This window comes from Trematomus bernacchii, unplaced genomic scaffold (genome assembly GCF_902827165.1).
Source record: "Trematomus bernacchii unplaced genomic scaffold, fTreBer1.1, whole genome shotgun sequence".
NCBI classification, from domain to species: domain Eukaryota; kingdom Metazoa; phylum Chordata; class Actinopteri; order Perciformes; family Nototheniidae; genus Trematomus; species Trematomus bernacchii.
Genome location: NW_022987840.1, coordinates 3,346,689 through 3,366,231, shown reverse-complemented (window position 1 = coordinate 3,366,231; position 19,543 = coordinate 3,346,689). Strand labels below are relative to the sequence as shown.

The following is a 19,543-nucleotide window of genomic DNA, read 5'->3' as shown; positions in this document are numbered from 1 at the left end:
GTTAAACATGAAGTGTGTGCCAGAGATTTTCATTTTATCTTCGCTTAAAGACTGGAAGCAGGGGGATACAGCAGGCCTGGTTCAGTCCAGGGGAAGTGAAATCTGCATATATTAGCATCTCTCAAGTTTACTTTATTACATTTGCAGTGCTCATTCAGGTAGAAAATATTAGTCACACACTGGAAGGGAAAGTATGGTGTAGAGAAATGGATGGAAAAACATTGGCTGGGATATTAAGAAATACAGCAAGAGAGAAAGATGGACAGTCCTGCCAAATACAAGTTCATTTTCATGTCGACGTGCTCTGATGTCAGTCAGAAGCAGAAACTACACAACGTGTCCTTCTCTTTTTTATGGCTATTTCTAAGCTTCTCTTGGTAGTTTGGACGCCAGTATGCTCTTCCAGAATCAACTACATCAAAAAACTTTAGATGTCTTTGTTCTGAGCAACTCAAACCAGAGTCAGTGGACTACAAAAGAAATACAACATGGTGAAATGTAATAGACTTTCCTGAGTTATGACACACTGTCCTGCAGGTGAATCCCATTACTGTGTGTCTTATAAAAGTGAATCAAACTGCAGGTAATTGATGTCTTGTTTCATACTAACCCGGTAAATAGTGACTCTCATATCCGCACAAATCCCCACTACAGTTTAATGTCTGATTTAAAAGAGATCATTATAAGGTCATTCATGACATTAATGGATGCAAGTTCAGAACAGAAAGCATGTTTTCCATTGAGAGTACTGTTAGAATCCGTGGAAAAAGGTAGGACCCAAATGCAGACTACAAAAAAAAGGTAAAACGGTCTAGAAACAAAAAGCGAGCTTTATTTGAAAAGCTGATGAGCAAAAACATGGCATGAAACACATAGGTAGCACAAGGTAGCAACAACACCAAAACTGACCGTGACCAACATGGAGGGAGACAGGAAAGACAATGAACCGACAAGGAACACAGGGGAAGACAAGACTAAATACAAAGAGGGGTAATCACAGGACAAGACACAGCTGGGCAGGGGAGGCAGAAACACAAGGGCAACAGGGGAACACAGTCAGACAATCAGACACAGGAGGGAAAACACAGGAAGGAAGACAAGACACATGGAGAACAGAATTTCAACCTAAAATCGTGACATAACAGGATCGTGACAAGTACAATAGAAAACACATCTGAAACTGGTTGTATAATATTAAATAAGATGCATGCAACTTTAAAGGATTACTTCTGGGAAATACTTTCAAAATAAAATCAAGATACTTGGAAAGCTGTTTAAATATGGGCAGGTGTTCTTTATCAAGTTGTATTTTAAACATGATTTACGTTTCCTGTAGATTGTCATAGCAGTGCAAAAAGAAAAGTGAATCATTAAGCAAATGGCAGTCATCTGAATACGTTTTTTGAGATTGCTCATTACAGTTTAAAGGCAGTGAGAGACAGTTTCAAAATAAAAGTGGTTTGCCCAATCTATCAGCATATAGCAGAGGGAGTGATTTAATTTACTCGTGGATCCCTGCGGGAGGGATTAGAAGTGGTTTAACCCAAATGTAAAGTCAATAAATCAATGAGAGAGCAGAAATTAAGAATCATTGCTCTTGTATCAGCTTTACTCCCAAGTGGTCTGCCCACCCAAAGTGAGCTCTCTACAGATAAATCTAATTAAGCTCCCTGAGACACAGTTAGTTGTAGCATGCCCTTTAAATGGTCCTTGACATGAAAAACTAAGTGAGAAACGTTGTTTTGAGCATTATAAATTGGCAAAACCTCCAACAACAAACAAAGGAAAGAGGAACAGAGAACAAAAATCAACTAAATTGTTTCCTGGCAACACGATGGTCAAACTGCACATGATTAAAGCATTGCTGTGCACCATTACACTTAAACATTGGCCTTTGGTGTGTATCGCAGGCTTAAGGAGATTTAAATGATCACCGTGTGATTGTGATCATCTCTGGTATCAGAAAATACCCTCCACAGGAGAGAAGAGCCAAAGTGTTGCGTCACAAATTTAAAGTTCAGCTCTAAGAAAAACAAATCTATAAAACTGCTCGAGGGCAGAAAGAGACAGAAACTGGAATATATCAGCTTCCATGTGACACACCGACCGCAGTCCCATCTCTGTGACTCCCCCCTCCTCTCCATCCCACCCTCACGTTAAACCAGAGTTACTGTAAACTGAAAATAAAACCCATAATCCTTTGCATATGAGTTCTCTTCTTGGCGCGTAGGAACAGTTCTGCTGCTAGACCGCAGTGAGGCTGGCACAATGTCGCTGCTATGCCTCATGTTGGGTGGGTGGGAGCGCAGAGACCCTTAGCAACACACTGGGGACTCGGAGGAACAATTACATGCCACACCCAAATACTTATTGTGAGAAACACACATTTAACTTCAAACAACGCACCCACGTATTAAATTTGCCACATTATCCAGCGTAAATCCAGAGAAATATCCCGACGCCTACATCAACACGTTTCCCCTCTGTTGACAGCAAAGACATGGTATACGGTAAAAGGTGGTACTCTGCCACCGAAGCTGAACCCCCACAGTGGAAAAAAGCTTTCAGTGGAAAACTCTTGGCAGCTTAAGTGCCGTTGATGGTTCTGGGGGGAGTTGCGTAACAAAAAGGATGATCTAGCGAGAGAGAGACGAGAGGGAGGCATTACACAGGTCTTGGAAGGCTGAATTGTGCTGAGTGAGATCTGCAGCGTTTGCTATCTGCAAGACTGGAGAAAGTGAAGATTCATAAACTTTTGACCTCTTAAACAGCCGTCACTGCAGCAGTGCATTTATTTGTAATGTCTCTTTCTTCTGTTTCCTTTCTCAGGTAGATTAATAGTCCTTTTCTGCAACTGTATCTTATAATTATGTCTGCAGATCTGTCCCACACTTTTGCTACATTTTCCAGCAATAACATGGGAATACATCATTTAGATCCTCTTGAACAAAAGACGTCTTACCAACAGGCTCTTAAATACAACGACAGATGCTTTGTGCAGCCTGCCAATCTGTCCTTGTGTTCAAGTCATTTTAAAGCTCTGTTTAATTAGGGGAGTTGCAATGGAACAACTAATGAAATCACCTCAAGTCAACTCTATGTCATTTCTACGGCAATGTGAGACCAGCTTTCACTTGGCACTCAGTCTTCGCGGTCTGGGATCCTTTATTTAACTGAGAAAAACAGGAAACAGTATGTGTCCCCCCCTCTTTCCTGGACCCAAGTTTAGGTCCCAGGGGAACCGATGACAGATTCATCTAAAGCAGATCTGAGGTCAGTTAGCTGCCTTTAACCTTTTCTTTATTGTCCCATCATATCACCTTGCAGCAGCCAATATTAAAAAAAAAAAAGAAAACATGCAATCTACTGAATATTAAAAATGTACACAAGCCAAAAAAATGGCCATCAAAATATCAAGAGGCCTCAAGGTAGGAGACCAAAAATGTAACTTAACAATTAAAAGACAGGAGCAGATTTAAGAGGATGGTATCTAAGAATGTGCGTTAACCACAACCTTTCCTTTAGTGGTAAATAACTAATAGCAAGATAAGATTGTGTGTGTGTGTGTGTGTGTGTGTGTGTGTGTGTGTGTGTGTGTGTGTGTGTGTGTGTGTGTGTGTGTGTGTGTGTGTGTGTGTGTGTGTGTGTGTGTGTGTGTGTATGTGTGTGTGTGTGTGTGTGTGTGTGTGTGTGTGTGTGTGTGTGTGTGTGTGTGTGTGTGTGTGTGTGTGTGTGTGTGTGTGTTTATGTTGGACAGTGCTGGATTCTCTGGAGCTCATGTGATATTATTTGTCCCCACGGTGATCGAGAGCAGGGTCTGTGGATGGCAGTGGTTGTGGTGATAAGGTCACCATGGTAACGCAGTTGTTTTGGAGAGCATGAGAACATCAACATGAGTCGAGCTGAGGTCAGTGCGGGGTTTACATCGACTCCTATCTGCACCGAGTAGGAACTGCAAAAACATTGATCGAACTTGAACTGACAAAAAAGTTTCTGTTGAGTAATACTGAAATACATTTTGGCTTGAAAACACTTTTTTAGTTTCACAAATCCAGTATAAGACACGCAACTCAGATTTCTGAGAGTCTAGTCGGTGAGAGCGCTACGAGAAATATGTTCTTTGTTTTGGCATCTTAAACCACAAATATCAGGTGACACAACTATTTCACTTTAAAAGACTATTAAAACATTCTTTGTTGGTATATTAATAATAATACAATTATAATAAAATACTATGCCATGTTTGAACATTTCATATTAACCAAATGTTCCACAAATACCTGCGGTTAAAAGCTTTATCTTCATCTCTAAAGCTTTATCTTTTGCACTTTTGTGACTTAACAATTACTTTAAGATCTTTCTATACTCTAGAAATGTCACTGCATATGATATGACACATATCTAAATGGGCACTATAATGCTTTTTGGGGTTTTCCCTTGACTCTAATGTAGGTATTTGTGCTTGTAAATGTTCTGCAAAGGGTTCAATTCCAAAGTTCCCTGCCAAGGGGTCTCTACCACACACTGAAAAGAGGTTCTGCAGCACAGGCAGTCTGAGAAAAATAAAGACTTTTTTGAACATGAAAGCATGTAAACATGTCACAGTAAAGACACCAAATATGAAACCTGAAAATAAGCATAAAAGTGCCTTTTTAACATTATTCAACAGTTAAACTGCAGAGGGACTTAAATGAAAACAAATGTTGTAACAGTTTTTAGTGGCGTTGATGAGAAAGCAAATAAATAATCCTTGTTTTCTTCACTCACGAAATGTTGTCTTTCAACAGATGTGTGTGATCTGATGTGGTTTTCATCGAAATTCTCTGTATTTTTTTATTACGCTAGGCTTCTTGCCAGTTGGCGGCCTTTGCTCTCCCTGTTGCATTGCTCCGACACGTTTGAGGCTCGTGCGCTCTCCTACAGAGACCCACAGTGCAAAGTGCTGCTCGCTCCTCCACACTCCCGACCGAAACCACAGGCAGGATGGCTGTGGCTTCAATGGTCAGAGAGAGCAGAGGATCCACAAAAACAAACTCAAACACAGAGACACTGTAATAAATACAACCGTTCACCTCTACAGAGCAGAATAAACAAAAACAGAGACTGAAACACCATGGATTGAGATCGTGTCTGGTCTCTTCAAACAAGTGATTTTTCTAAACCTTAGTGAGCGAAAATGGTGGAAAACCCAAAATGGAGGCCCTGGCTGAGGTTTCAGAGGGACATGACCATACAGAGCTGTAATTATATGTGCTGTAATGCTCTGTGGATCACACTGGCGCAGAGACACAGAGTCCTTGTAAAAGAAACAGCCTTTTCCACAAACCGTGACCAGAAAACATAGCTTTGCATTGTAAACTCTCACAGTAAGGACCCAGGCGAAAAACCTCTCAGTCCACAACATTAGACGGCCACAGCTCGTAAAAAAGTGGTGTTTCTAAACTCAAATGTATGTAAGTCCGTCACATGAAACATCTGCGTCCACAGTGTGGCTTTGTCCTATAGCAGAAGGATAACATGCAAACTTTTGAATGTCAATTATACTGTAATTAGCAGCAAATTAGCTCGCTGCACAATAGTCCTTGTGACCTTGTGATAGGACACACAAAAAAAGTGAAAAAGTCAAACTTTTTTAATAGTGGAACCTAACATGAGCCAGATTCAGTCATGCAACAATGAGGAATCGGCATTTTCGTAATTTTTTTCTACTTATTTACTCGTCATACTAAGCTTATGTTCAAGTCTGGCAGATTCCTCCTTGTACCCTTGATGACAAAAAAGTTGTACAAAAATACAGGAACTGTTATATAATGTAGGCACAGGTGAAAGACAGATTGAAGTGTCTAGAAAAACAACCTAAATCCAGTTTATAACAACAGCTAATACTATTTGCACCTGACAACAGAGTCAGGTTGTTTTACAGGATTTTTGTGATAAAGGTATTACACATTTTAGGATGAGGAGAATGTCAAAAGTGACTCAAAAGTGCCTGTACTGAATTTAGTCAAAATCATTTGTAGTAGGGGAATGTCAGTGGATCTCCAAAAGGAGTCGGCAACATCGTCTGTAAACCGAGAATGTCTCAAAAAAAAAGGTTGTGCAAATCCACCAAAGCAGATGTTTAGAGATTTCACAGGTTAAGTGAAAAATGTGACCAGCTGGTGGCACTAAGTGAAAAGCCAGGAGACCCTCAAAGTCATTAAGATTCATCTTCTTGGCACCATGACTGTTTGTTGCAATCAATCTTATCGCTCTTTAGATATTTGTAGTCTGAACTTAAAGTGGTCTATTAATGGCCATTACTATCCCCAGAGCCAACGTGGCCTAAAATAAGAGCCAAGTTGTAATGGACTGCATGTTTCCCAGAATGAAAAACAAATTGAAGACATAAGAGCACAATCATTTCAAACTTCCCTGAATCACGTTCTAATTACTTGTAAATATCTCTGCCACGTGATTTGTAGAAGCAGGATATTTTGAATGGCAGTGACGCTCGATTGATCAGTGGGAATGTCCTGTGGGCCATTGTTTCAGCGTGTTTCACCAACGAGTTGTTGATTCAGACGCACACTTCCTCCTCATCTCTTCCTGTGCTTCACTCTCCAACTCACTCTCTGCTGCCATTCAGGAAGCTCTCCACTCTCTGGCTATTCATGTGTGAGTCAAGTCATTCTCCTACATTTTGATGTCATTTTTTGAATAAGGTGATGGTGCTTGTACTCTGAAATAGTGCTATGATGTTGTATTATTTCCTTATCTCAAAATAGTTATGGTATTGAACACACCTCAAATCAAGGAACTAATTAATCATTGCAGGACTCACTTTAATCTAGTGTTCTGGAGGATTTACAAAACAATATTTACATTTTGCACTCTTTTGTCATTGGTTTGCTAATAATGGGGGCGTTGAATCTTTACAAATATAAAATACAAATTAAATGGCAAGAAATGCATCTTTATCTTTGCACTAAATTAAAACTTATATCTAATTTGTCAAATCAAATCGGTTTAAATAACCTAAAATCTGCGGCAGCATTTCTTAAAATGAACAGTATTTCATAATTACACTTTTGACCCCTCTGGTGTTTCGGTCGTTATCCTTTTAACACATCAGAGCATCATGATCATGTTCATTTTCCCACCATGACGAGCAAATCTCTTTGATAAATAATTTGTTTTTCTTCGCCGACTACTCCAAACAAAGTATTTCTGTCGTCCTCTGTCGGGGTCAGAAAGTTGTGGGAAACGCTGCTTTATAAGAAAGATTATTAATAAACGTTATGCTCTGTGTCTTCAGCTGATCTTCCCATGATAAAACTATGCAGAGGCTAAAATTCTTTTGTCCATATTTATTAGAACGTACAGTTCCCTCAACATAAACAGAACAGGCCACGAGGTCAAGAGCGTTCACATCTTCAGAGGAGCTTAAGAAAACAGAATGAACCTCCACTGAACTCCTGCAACAATCGTGTCAGTGTCTCTGAAATAAGTAACTCTTTGTTTGGAGAAACTAGAATTGTCTCCTCAGGGTTTAATGTCTTTGCCAAAAAAAGTTAAATTGCCGCCCAAAGATCATTTTCATTTGTGTGAAATTGTCATATTTGGAGAGTGAATCCTTGAGTCATGGTCACAGTGATCTTTTGAACTTTGAACATTACCGGGCGTACTGATAGACGTACGGACGGGCAACAAAAAAACATAATGCCTCTGGCCTCGGATGTTACCAGGCAAACAAGTTGTTAATTATTTTAAGCCACCAACTGACTATTGATTTGGGTGCAATACCACTTTATTTGCAGTCCTTTCTCTTGGACATGTATTGATCTTGGTCACATAGACTGTTTGATTCCAAATACCAATAGCATATGTTGACACTGGATTGGCAGTTTATTTTCTACCCATGTACCCCAACTTGTAGAAACCTCCGTGCTATATAGTTTAGCTAAACTGATTAGTAGCTGTAACTTTCTGCACATTTCAAAAATACATTAAAGACCTATCTTTTGAATTTGGCTTTCAATTTGGGCCAACTTTACTGATAATATTGTTCATGTTTTATTGCATTGTGATCAAACTCTTTCTGCTATGTTTTTATAACTTGTTTTAACTCATTTCAATTTCATTGTTGTTTTTTCTGCGTCTCATCTTGTTTTGTTAAGCACTTTGGGCTGCATCCTTTCATGAAAGGTGCTATACAATTACAGTTGGTATTATTATTGAAGTATTAAATTGACCTGGTTTTAAATTTGTAATCGTAATACGGGGAACAGTACGCACATACGCTGCCTCAGCTGTTAACATTTTAGCATAACAAATTATCCGCAGATAAAACTGTCCCACTGAAATGCGAATTGACCTCCATTTGAGTTACATGTGTTAGAAACTGAAATGTCCATCTGCTCAGCAAAATAACTGGGACTTTTCAAAGGTTTTCTTTTTTTTTAAAGATTTATGTGTTCAAACTGAGGGAGCAGACGGAGCAGGGAATCTCAGACAGTATTTCGATACAGACAAACACATTGTTGGTTTTGTGGTTTTCATATTTGTTGACAACAAGAAAAGATAAACAAAAACACCAGACCCATCCTTCAAATCCATCACTGAAAAGCGAAGAATCGTTCAGTCACACTATGATTATAAATTGACTGCCTGGTGCAAGGACTCGTATACATTAACGGCTCCAGGGTGTCATATGCATTGTGCACATCTGGATGTACTTAAAGTCTGGTGACAAATTCAAAAACAATCTGAATCTCTTTCACAGCTTTGCTGAACTTTACAGCCTGTCCTTCACACACAGGTCGGTCACCGGCGTGCACTTCTCCAATCTCTTGTTTGACTTGTAGTTTCTTACGAGGGGAAACAGACGATCAGACAGCAGTCACCAAAGAGAAACACTGAACCACTGCATGCAGCCAAAACTGCCAAGTCATCACAAAACTCTGTATCGCACATCAACATAAACACAGATGTGCACACAGAGCCCTTGCCTGTTCCCTGTACCTCAACACACACGCAGGCACACTGCTTTTTCTTTCCATTATGACCTTTGTTTTCTGGATGAAGACCGTGCAAATTGCTTACTCTTGCAGTTTTGACCTTGGTGGTGGGGGAGCTGCTATCCAAACGCGGTTGGAGAGGTGTGAAATCAAAGCCCATCTGCTTTGGGGGAAAACCCACCACAAGCACAGAAGCTGAATTTGTCTACAAAACCCAATTATAAACGTTCTGAATTGTGGCCTAAAACAGTTGTGTTGATAAATGTTTTGTAATATATGGGCTAAGTGGGGGGTCTATGGCGACTGAGAAGATTATGTTGATCCCTCTTAATGTCTGCGGCGTCTGAATAATATCACGGGAAGCATTATCCTCTACTGAGACACAATGTCTTCGAGCGACATATTTCATACTGCGGATATCTTTCCCATGCAACAGCTTTAATGTGAGTCTTTGAGTCATGGTTGTATGAAAGAAAGGGCAATTTACAGTAAATGGCTTTAACCACGCCGCATCTGGTTTCGATTAAGACAACACTTCTAATGTGACTCGATGGCAGCTTTTCTCTCTCTCTCTTTGCAGCTGCTCCAAGCTGCGAGCTGGGAACCATTTGGAGCTGGTGTGGCCATTTCATCTGTTGTTGTTGATGATGTTTTTCTGCCACTTGTTTTCAGGATAAATGTATATATATACATACATATATAGTCCATTTCTTCTACAAGGTAAAATATTTAGTGATTAACCAAAGACTGAAGAAGTGTTGCTGCCTTTAGGGTGGTACAGCCATCATGCAAGGAGAGTAGGAGCTGCACACTGAGACAGATGTGCATTGACAATTAATGCCATGTGGTCAAACATCTGTAACTGAGGTAGATGTCCAGGAAAGGCTTGGCAAAACATGAACACAAGAAGCAGGTAGAGTTCAGCTAACGTTATCAGTTATTATCTCTATTGGCTTTCCTTCTCCATCTCTATTTCCAGGAAGTCCAGTCTGGGCCAGTAAATTCCTAAAAGTTAAACCCCATTGATTTACAGGCCTACCTCAGGCATATGGTGTGCTGCCTTTCTGGAGGACACCTCCAGTGGAAACCTGCAGCTTATTAAAGCGATTATTTTAGAGCCTTTGCTTTTCTTTTTTTGGCCCCAAAAAAGCTCCTTCCCCCTCCTTCTCTACAGATGGGCCTCATCCTGAAAGCATCTGGAAGTTAAAGCCTTATTTTCTTCACTCAAAAGCTGCAGCCACGTGTGTTACCCTGAAGGTGAACCCCACCGAGATGTTCCTGTACTTAGTCTTATCCCCCATGCTTTTCCAAGCAGTGACACTTGACTGTTTCAAACCCCACAGGTGGGGCCATTAATTCTCTTCATTGGAGCGCCTCGTGGCTAAAAAAGATGAAAGTAGGCCATGCAGAATGTGCTCAAGTTAATTGAAAGCACTGGCATGGTCATCTGTATTGTGCAACTTATTAGTCTCTGGGGGCTTTTTGGTATGACACCTGCATGTCTGGCCAACACAACAGGAAGCCGGGGGGCATAGAGGAGACAAGAGCCAGAAAGGAGCCACCACAGGACATCCTGGGCCACACTGTAGGAGGCAGAGCGTCCAGGGGCCTGTCATCTTGTTTGGGAATACATTTCCAACTCAAGGAAACCAAGTGAAGGGGAAACTGTTAACACTTTTCTTTTTCTGGATTCCCGGAGGTAAACAAAAGGAGCGGGAAACACAGCAGGTCTTCTGTGAGTCATGGACATGTATTGTTTTAGTGAGGCTTCTTCCAGCTTCTAAAAAAGGGCAAGAAATTATTTTAAAGTAACTGACAGTTAATTAGCAAGTAAGCCATTTTTTGTATTAACGCGTTGCATGAGCAAGTTACCACAGATTATCTTGTCACCACTTTATTCATATATTTTAAGACAGCATGCTTTTCTCATTAGTGTTTAATTGACTACAACTCCCTGGTTCATTTTCATCTGTTTGCAACTAAAGTTGTATCTCTTCAGGGTAAATCCTTTCAGTTTTTAACAAAATCAGCTGTCCCCACAGTCCCTCAGGTCCATGCTCTGTCTTCAATCATCTTTACACCACGTGGCACCAGGGGAATGAGAACTAGGACAAACAATAGGAAGCCAATAGGAAACATCTTGCATGTACATCCATGTCTGCATTTCAACAGTTTCTTCCTCTGACATGTAAACAGAAGAGAGAATAAATCCGGCGCCTAAGAGGAAAAGTCCTTGAACGATGCCCCACACCGGCTCTACTGCTCACACTTTTTCCAACAGCAAAAAGGTTTCTGGCTTCCCAATCCCTTTTTTCCAAACAGAGCTTGTGTTGTTTTGAGTAATGTGACAAATTGTCAAAATCTGTCATCATGCCTTTCCTGAGCCTAGGTTTGTCTTTCAAAAGTGCCTGGAAAAAAGAAATAAAAAAAGAAAATAGTCCTCTCCTCTCATAAAATGCAAGATGGACGACTCCGGGAGTCATAGCTTAATGCAGCTGGTGGAGTGGATCTGGGTATGAGCTCAAGAAAAACATCAAGAGTTCTAGCAGTCCATGTGTGCCTGTTGCCAAGCATGACACAAAGGCCATTTGTTTTTCACATGCAGCTCACATCTTGACTGGTAAACTCATGATATTTCATTGCATAACTGATTAAATAAACATTCAGCGCTCCCTCTGCACAACCGATTTGGCTTGGGAAAATATTAAAAACCAAATTAAAACCATTTTAATCACAGAGATGAAAACAAAAACTAAGGATCCCTTTGGAGCTTGCATCTGGATCTGTATTTCCTCTAATTCTACGTCTCAGGTTTCACTTGGTTCCAGTCATCCTGCATAGACACCGCAGTGAGACATAGACACCAGTCGAAGCCCCTGAAATCTTAATGAACAATGTCTCCACTTCTGCTCCACCCACCATCCCCAAACGCCACCCACCAACCACCAACATAAGCAACTTCAGGAAAGACCCTCACCACAGTACAAGTAGTCTGTGGTCACTTCACCAAGCCGCTGTAGGCTCCTCCTTCTGTTCCAGCCCCAAACCCCCCGACCTCTGTTTTTTATGGTTCGTTATTTGAGCCAGAGCCCAATGAAACTGAACATGTTCCACGGCCAGAGCAGAGTGAGCGACCCAAATCCCCCGAGCTGGAGGGCTGCAGTCCAATGTGCTCCAAATTACTTGCACGGCTGCAGAGCACATGGGGTTGAAAGGCTTATATAAGCCCGTGGTAGGAATATTCAACCCATGTCACCTTCTTTTGAATTCCCTGTGCTCTTTGTCTTTTTCATCACGACTTTTAGCATCAAAAATAGAAACGTGCCGTGTAGAAAAAGGTCATTTTTTACATCTCATTAACTTTCATAAGGAAAGCTTGGTTACTGATGTGTAAACATGTGGGTGATGTTTTAACAGACTTTCCAGTGACATGCAACATGCTACACATAAATAAAGTCAGTGTAGCAGTATAAAAAAATAACCCACAACAGCAAAACGAGTTCCACCGACATGATTTATGGTAACAGAGAAACCTGACAACAATTACAAAAATATAGCCATCAAAACTAAAAAGAAGCAACCAAGACTACAGGTGCCTTCAGACAATGACTTGTATGGCCGTCTCTGCATCTAGCAGTTTCATCCATTCCTACTAAAGATCCATATCAAACGCTACAGGCTGCTGCTATCCACCTGCTGCTATCCACCTGCTTTAATCTCATCATGAGGCTAAATACAGCCAGTGTCAGTGGTTGCCAAGTTCATCAGCGAGCCAAGGTGGCAAGTTAGAATAAGTTGAGATGTGTTAAAAACAGCTGTGGTTGATACCAATGTTTTAAATTGGATATATTCTGATATTTTTCTTGATGATGGCAGTTGTTGAAAGGTTTACAATTCATCCTGGGAGTTATATGATTCTGTGTTGCAATTTCAATGGCAAGCTATCCTATTGTTGTCCATCATTTCACTTCAAAACCTAGAGGTGTCAATCTCAAAGCGGTGTAGAGAAAAAGTCACATGATTCATGAATGTCATTAAGTTTTATCTTTCGGGAACCATGAATGTCAAACTCTATTGTAAAAGTTGAGATTTCATGTTGTATTAGCGAAAACTTGCCGGTGGCTCTGCAGGAAAAGTCAGAGGATCACCAAAGTTGGTAGGATTCCTCCTCTGGGAGCCATGAATGTCTTTACAGCGACTCATGGCCGTCCATTAAATATATATATTGAGATATTTCACTGAGGACCAAAGGGATGGACCAACCAAGCCTCTCTTTCAAGCAGAGCTCTGCAACAGTTTAAAGTACACGGGTAATTCTATAGCACAGAGTCTGTGCTTCAAAGGACAACACAACACTGTTATTAAGTAACACGCCAATGGTGTGTGGCCATCGTGTATAAACTTGTCAAGTAAAAAATGTGGCCTTCAAAAGACAACATGCAGAGACGGTGTGTGTGCCCTGTGTGGTGTCACAATACATTTGAAATACGTCCACACACTGGGGGATCAAATTAACACTAATGCCTCCTACATCAGTTCTACTTTCTTTTTATTTCTACCTCATCTCTTTGTGTCTCTGTCCAGTGTCATCTCCAACAAAAACATATCCAATAGCTCGAGTCCTCTCCTGGACAAACAGAAGGTAAGTGATCCAGATCTCCAGCTGTCAGACTGGAGACGGGTTAGTGGTTCAAACAGACCAAAAGAAAATGGGTCACCACTCTTTTTACCAATGATAGCTGAAACAGTCTGGAGGAGGACAGACACTTTTTAAGGGGGGGATGATATTTCTGTCTATTGAGTATCTCAAACAGTGTGAAGACACTAAAGAAAACAGATGGTTTCAGGGAGGCACAGTTGTGTGTTACTTGTGACATGCTGAAATCAACTAATGAAACCAATATATCTGAGTAAACACACATTTAAAAATGTCATGGTACATTTAGGAGTTCTTGAAGAAGGACAAAGGAAAGTCTGAAGTCAGAGAGACTTCCTGGCCATTTTTGTTTGCCAGAGCAGATGTGAGTTCAGTAGTCCAAAGCAGGTGGCTGTGATTTACTCTGATAGTTCATCATATCTGGCCTTCCTTAAGAAGTGTGTATGCCAGGGTCTCTTTAATCAAAAAGCCTCCATTCATAAGTCATAGATGATAAGTGTTAAAGTAAAATTATGCTGAATTTACAGGCTGATTTTACAGCTCCACTGAGGCAAAGAAGTGAGGAGGTTGTTTCCAAAACGGTACGCTTCGATGCAGAGCAGTTTATCATTTTATAGCTCTAAATGTACAGAGGCTTACGGCTGTAGAAGTTTAAGTCGAAACATGATAGTGAACAACCCGGAAAATGCATTGTTACTGTATCTCAAAAGCTACTACTGCTTCTTAAAAACAGCTTTTTAAACAAATCTAAAAGTCAAAATGAGGATGCAATCAGTTTATGAAAGCACCTTTATTGAATCATAACCCCTTTCTTCAGAGGACCCTAACATAGCAGTCTTGTACACAACCAGGCACATGCATAAGAACAACAACAACCCACTGGAGCATCTCAACTCTGCAGAGAGTAGGGGGAAAAAACACTTTATCTCCATCTGCTTCACCTGATTAACTCCACTGACAGGACATGAAAGTTGAGTCAGACCATCACACACAGGATGTCAAGCAGTTGTTTGGGTTGGAGCCATCTCGCCGCCACGTTTCATTGGCTTGAGTCATAGCTCCTCTGTGACCAGAACCCAAACTAGGAGATTATTCCAGCAATTGTATAGAGACTGAACATCAAAATAAAACACAACAGACAAGTAGAAGATTGTCATGAGGAAACAGCAAACCTACTCCCAGCAACTTCCTCTGTGAGGAACTGATAGAGGAGACATGCCAGAGAAGCACAGATTGTCTAAGTCGTATGGTAGTAGCTGGAGAAGTTTTCAAAGCAGAGTTAGAGATGCCAAAAAACTCAGTGAGCCAGGAAAAGTACGACAAGTGCATAAAGCCGTGACACAATGCCAGAAGTTCATTTGAGCAAGTGGTTTGATTAACTTTTTAGAGGTGACTAAAACATGTTGAACAGACAGTTGTATTGATAGTGTGTCCCTTATGATCAATAAAGCAACAGAAAACAACAAACCATGTTGAGCAATCTTTAAATCATTAGTCATTTAATTGTGATCTACACACTTTCACAACAGTGTTGGAAAGAAAAAGTATATATTTGTAATCTTGAGGTAGTTGTACTTGACCATACAGTATGCATTTTATGCTACAAATACTTCTACTCTTCAAAAAAATGTCAGATATATTTACTGTTAAGCTTTGCAAAATATGATTTAAAATGCAAAGAAAAAGTGTTTCTTTAATATATAAAAGTATTACCTAACATTGTATAAAGTAGGCTACTTCACTTTTACTACATCTCAGACATCTGCAACATGGCTGTCTAAGTGATCAGTATTGATAAAACAGTATTATAATTATTATATACATAATGCTGTGTTATATAACAAATTCTGCCAGTAGGCTGCGGATCAAATATCCAAATATACGAGGTAGGCCTACCATCTTTTTTTAAATGACGTATCTTCCTATTATAGAGCCTGAACCATTTAGGAGGATATTAATGCCAGATTGCTCAAAATGTGCCAAGTTTACGCATTGTAGCAAATAAAGCCCAAAGTCATTTAAAACATCAGTTAAAAAGGTTAAAATAAACTACTCTAGAGTTGCTCTTAAAGTTGATATGGTGGTACATTTTAGAATTTCGGGGGACTTTGCTACAGACTTGCCTCAAATTTCCAATAACAGCACCCACACTATACGCGAAAGTATACCGAGTTTAAAATGCGTCTAATTATTCATGAACGTATCGTTATAACTGTCTTTAAAAAAGTATATGGCTAACAAATAAATCGCCAAAGCCTCCGTGTAAATCATCCCGGTAAGTTTCGTTTTGTTTTGAATAATTGACAGCAAATGTACTCACCTTGACGGCCAAGGACTCCCGGATGATATGCTTCTCTTATATCGCAGTTAAAAAACAACTTCCAAACACGAAATAGAGATGAAAAAAGGCGTTTGTTTGTAAGGGCTCAAACTCTTAGAAAAATCTTCAAGCGGTGTAAACATTTGGAAAAGTGTAAAGAGAGAGAAGGAGACCAGTTGCATCCAATGGGGGAGGGTCCTGAAGTGGAGCCAAAGAAGCTGGAAAAACTGTGACAGCGAGGGGACTGAGGGAGGAGGGGAGGAGAGGAGAGAAAAGAGGAGGGATGGTTGGAGAGGAGATTTAGGGAGTTCAATGAGGAGATTCATCCTTTGTTTTTGTCCTGCAAACCTTGATGTTTGATGATAGATAGATAGATAGATAGATAGATAGATAGATAGATAGATAGATAGATAGATAGATAGATAGATAGATAGATAGATAGATAGATAGATAGATCGATAGATAGATAGATAGATAGATAGATAGATAGATAGATAGATAGATAGATAGATAGCTAGATAGATAGATGATAGATAGATAGATAGATTAGATAGATAGATAGATAGTAGATAGATAGATAGATAGATAGATAGATAGATAGATAGATAGATAGATAGATAGATAGATAGATAGATAGATAGATAGATAGATAGATAGATAGATAGATAGATAGATAGAATAGATAGATAGATAGATAGATAGATAGATAGATAGATAGATAGATAGATAGATAGATAGATAGATAGATAGATAGATAGATAGATAGATAGATAGATAGATAGATAGATAGATAGATAGATAGATAGATAGATAGCTAGATTAGATAGATAGATAGATAGATAGATAGATAGATAGATAGATAGATAGATGAGATAGATAGATAATAGATAGATAGATAGATAGATAGATAGATAGATAGATAGATAGAAGATAGATAGATAGATAGATAGATAGATAGATAGATAGATAGATAGATAGATAGATAGAATAGATAGATAGATAGATAGATAGATAGATAGATAGATAGATAGATAGATAGATAGATAGATAGATAGATAGATAGATAGATAGATAGATAGATAGATAGATAGATAGATAGATAGATAGATAGATAGATAGATAGATAGATAGATAGATAGATAGATAGATAGATAGATAGATAGATAGATAGATAGATAGATAGATAGATAGATTAGATAGATAGATAGATAGATAGATAGATAGATAGATAGATAGATAGATAGATAGATAGATAGATAGATAGATAGATAGATAGATAGATAGATAGATAGATAGATAGATAGATAGATAGATAGATAGATAGATAGATAGATGTAGAATTGGTCTTCTTAGATCATTGGGTATATTGTCATTGAAAGCAAGCCAGTGGAAAACATCTGCAATCACATATTGTTAGTCCTTTGCTTTCGTTAGTGATTTTGACTGATAATAAGGAAACTAATGATCAAATACAATAATGTTTAATTACATACACATATTTGATTAAAAGCATGTGGAACCCTACATTTTTGTCTGCTGCTAAACCAGCCTCCATTTCTTCTGAGAAGATTTTCCACACAATTTTGGCTGCAGAAATTTGCCTCAGTTCAGACACAAGAGCACACATGCTCTTGTGTCTGAACTGAGGCAAATCTCTGATGTTGGGAGATAAACTCAGTTCATCCTAAAGTGTTGGAAGGGATTTATGCAAGTCAGTCCAATATTTTGACGACTCATTTTTACATTTCTGTATGAACCTTGATTTATGTACTGACAGTAGATATATATATAGATAGATAGATAGATAGATAGATAGATAGATAGATAGATAGATAGATAGATAGATAGATAGATAGATAGATAGATAGATAGATAGATAGATAGATAGATAGATAGACACTGACAGTGTCATGCATGAAAAGTAAAGAGTTTTTTTCCAAGCTGCATTGCTAAAATGTGGATGTACAATGTTGCCTAAAACTCTGAAGCATGAGGATTTACCTTAATTGGAATGAGTCTTTCTTTATGTTTGTTCCGAGTTCTCTTTCTGTCTCACTATTATTTTTGTTTTGCCTTCTCAGCAGGAGTTGGAGGGCTTCCTCTTGAACAGTAGGCCGGCCATGATAACGGACGGGTGCCCGTGCCCCTGCCCCCTGCTGAGTGGTGACACAGATAAACAACGGAGGCCTGGTGGAGCAAACATCCTCACTGCACGGAAACCGAGAACAGGGGGAAATGTAATGTTTCCTGCAGGCCACATTGGGGCTCTGCAGCAGTCCCATGCTTAGCACAGAGAGGAGGTTTCATCACAAATTGTTTTTTTAAAGTTCTGTGAACAACCTCGAATCAGACTTTCTATTACACTCAAACAAGGACCATCAGAAACAAGATTATTAGATACCATGTAACATTTCATTTGAAAAAGGGATTGACATTGATTGATAATAAAAATGTATGTTGTAATGATTTGGCTTTTGTTCTCTCATTGCTTGTAAAGCAGAGAGCCTGAACCTGTTTTCAGTTGGATATGATATCTGTAGAAGTAAAAGCCTTTACTCAGGACTCTCATAAAGGGAGATCCTGAATCCTGCAAGCCCTTTCTTAAATAATGTATCCATCAGATATTGTGATCAGAGAGGAGTGCAGCCACTTACTCTGTTCTTCTGCATGAAGATATAAACCAGTCAAACTCCCTTTAGTAGCCTACACCATTTTGTTGCACAAGTCTTTCTTAAAAACTAATGCTGTTTATGTGTAGAGCGTAACGTATTTGCACCTGGGATGCTTTTCAGACCACTACTCTGGTGTGAAACACTGCCATCTACTGATGTATTTTAAATGGGACACTCTGCCTAATTTGTACTTTTACCTTTGACACTTAGTATATTTTGATTCTAATTATTTTGAAGACTCTTTGTATTTAGGTATATGCAGGACTAGCAGTAACCTATCAGAGTATGAAGATCTGAGAATGTAAACACTAATTCTTCAAGCACTGGTTTAACTATAGTGTAAGGTGGCGATATAATATATCTTACATAAGCATATAAAGGCTTTACATTTTTCTTTGTTTCTGGATTTAATGTAGTTTTTTGTGAAAAACGTGGACTACCAGAGCTCCCACTCGATGAGTCTCTGCTGCATATTAACACCGAGAAGAAGAAAAGAGGGATAAATTAGCAAAAAGTGCACTTCAAAAGGAAATCACATTACCAGTTCAACTTGGTATGGAGAAGGAAAAGCAGTAATTAAGAAAAAAGGGATGGAGATCTGGCAGAAAAGGTGGGAGAAAGACCAGAAAGGTAAAGACTATCACAAAGTAAAAAAGACAATTACAATTCATATTTATAAAGAAACAGAAGGGAGGAAATCACGATCGCTAGACTCAGAATAAATCACACGGCTTTGAATGGTACGCTGTATATCATGGGGAAAAGTGACAGTGACAAGTGTGGGAACTGTGGAGTAAAAGAAGATGTAGAACATATCTTGTTACATTGTGACATCTATAAAGCGGAAAGAGGCTAAAGGCTAAAGTTTTAGAGGCAGAGAGGGAATGGAGTGTGG

General features: G+C 39.3%; 1 protein-coding gene across 1 annotated transcript in view; it reads right to left on the bottom strand.

Annotated features, from left to right (window-relative positions):
• LOC117500567 (platelet endothelial aggregation receptor 1-like) overlaps positions 1–16,157 on the bottom strand; it is a 44,043-nt gene extending 27,886 nt beyond the window's left edge. Inside the window, 1 exon segment of the mRNA XM_034153465.1 lies at positions 15,977–16,157. The gene's annotated coding sequence lies outside the window, so the exon portion shown is untranslated.
• Between the last annotated feature and the right edge of the window lie 3,386 nt (positions 16,158–19,543).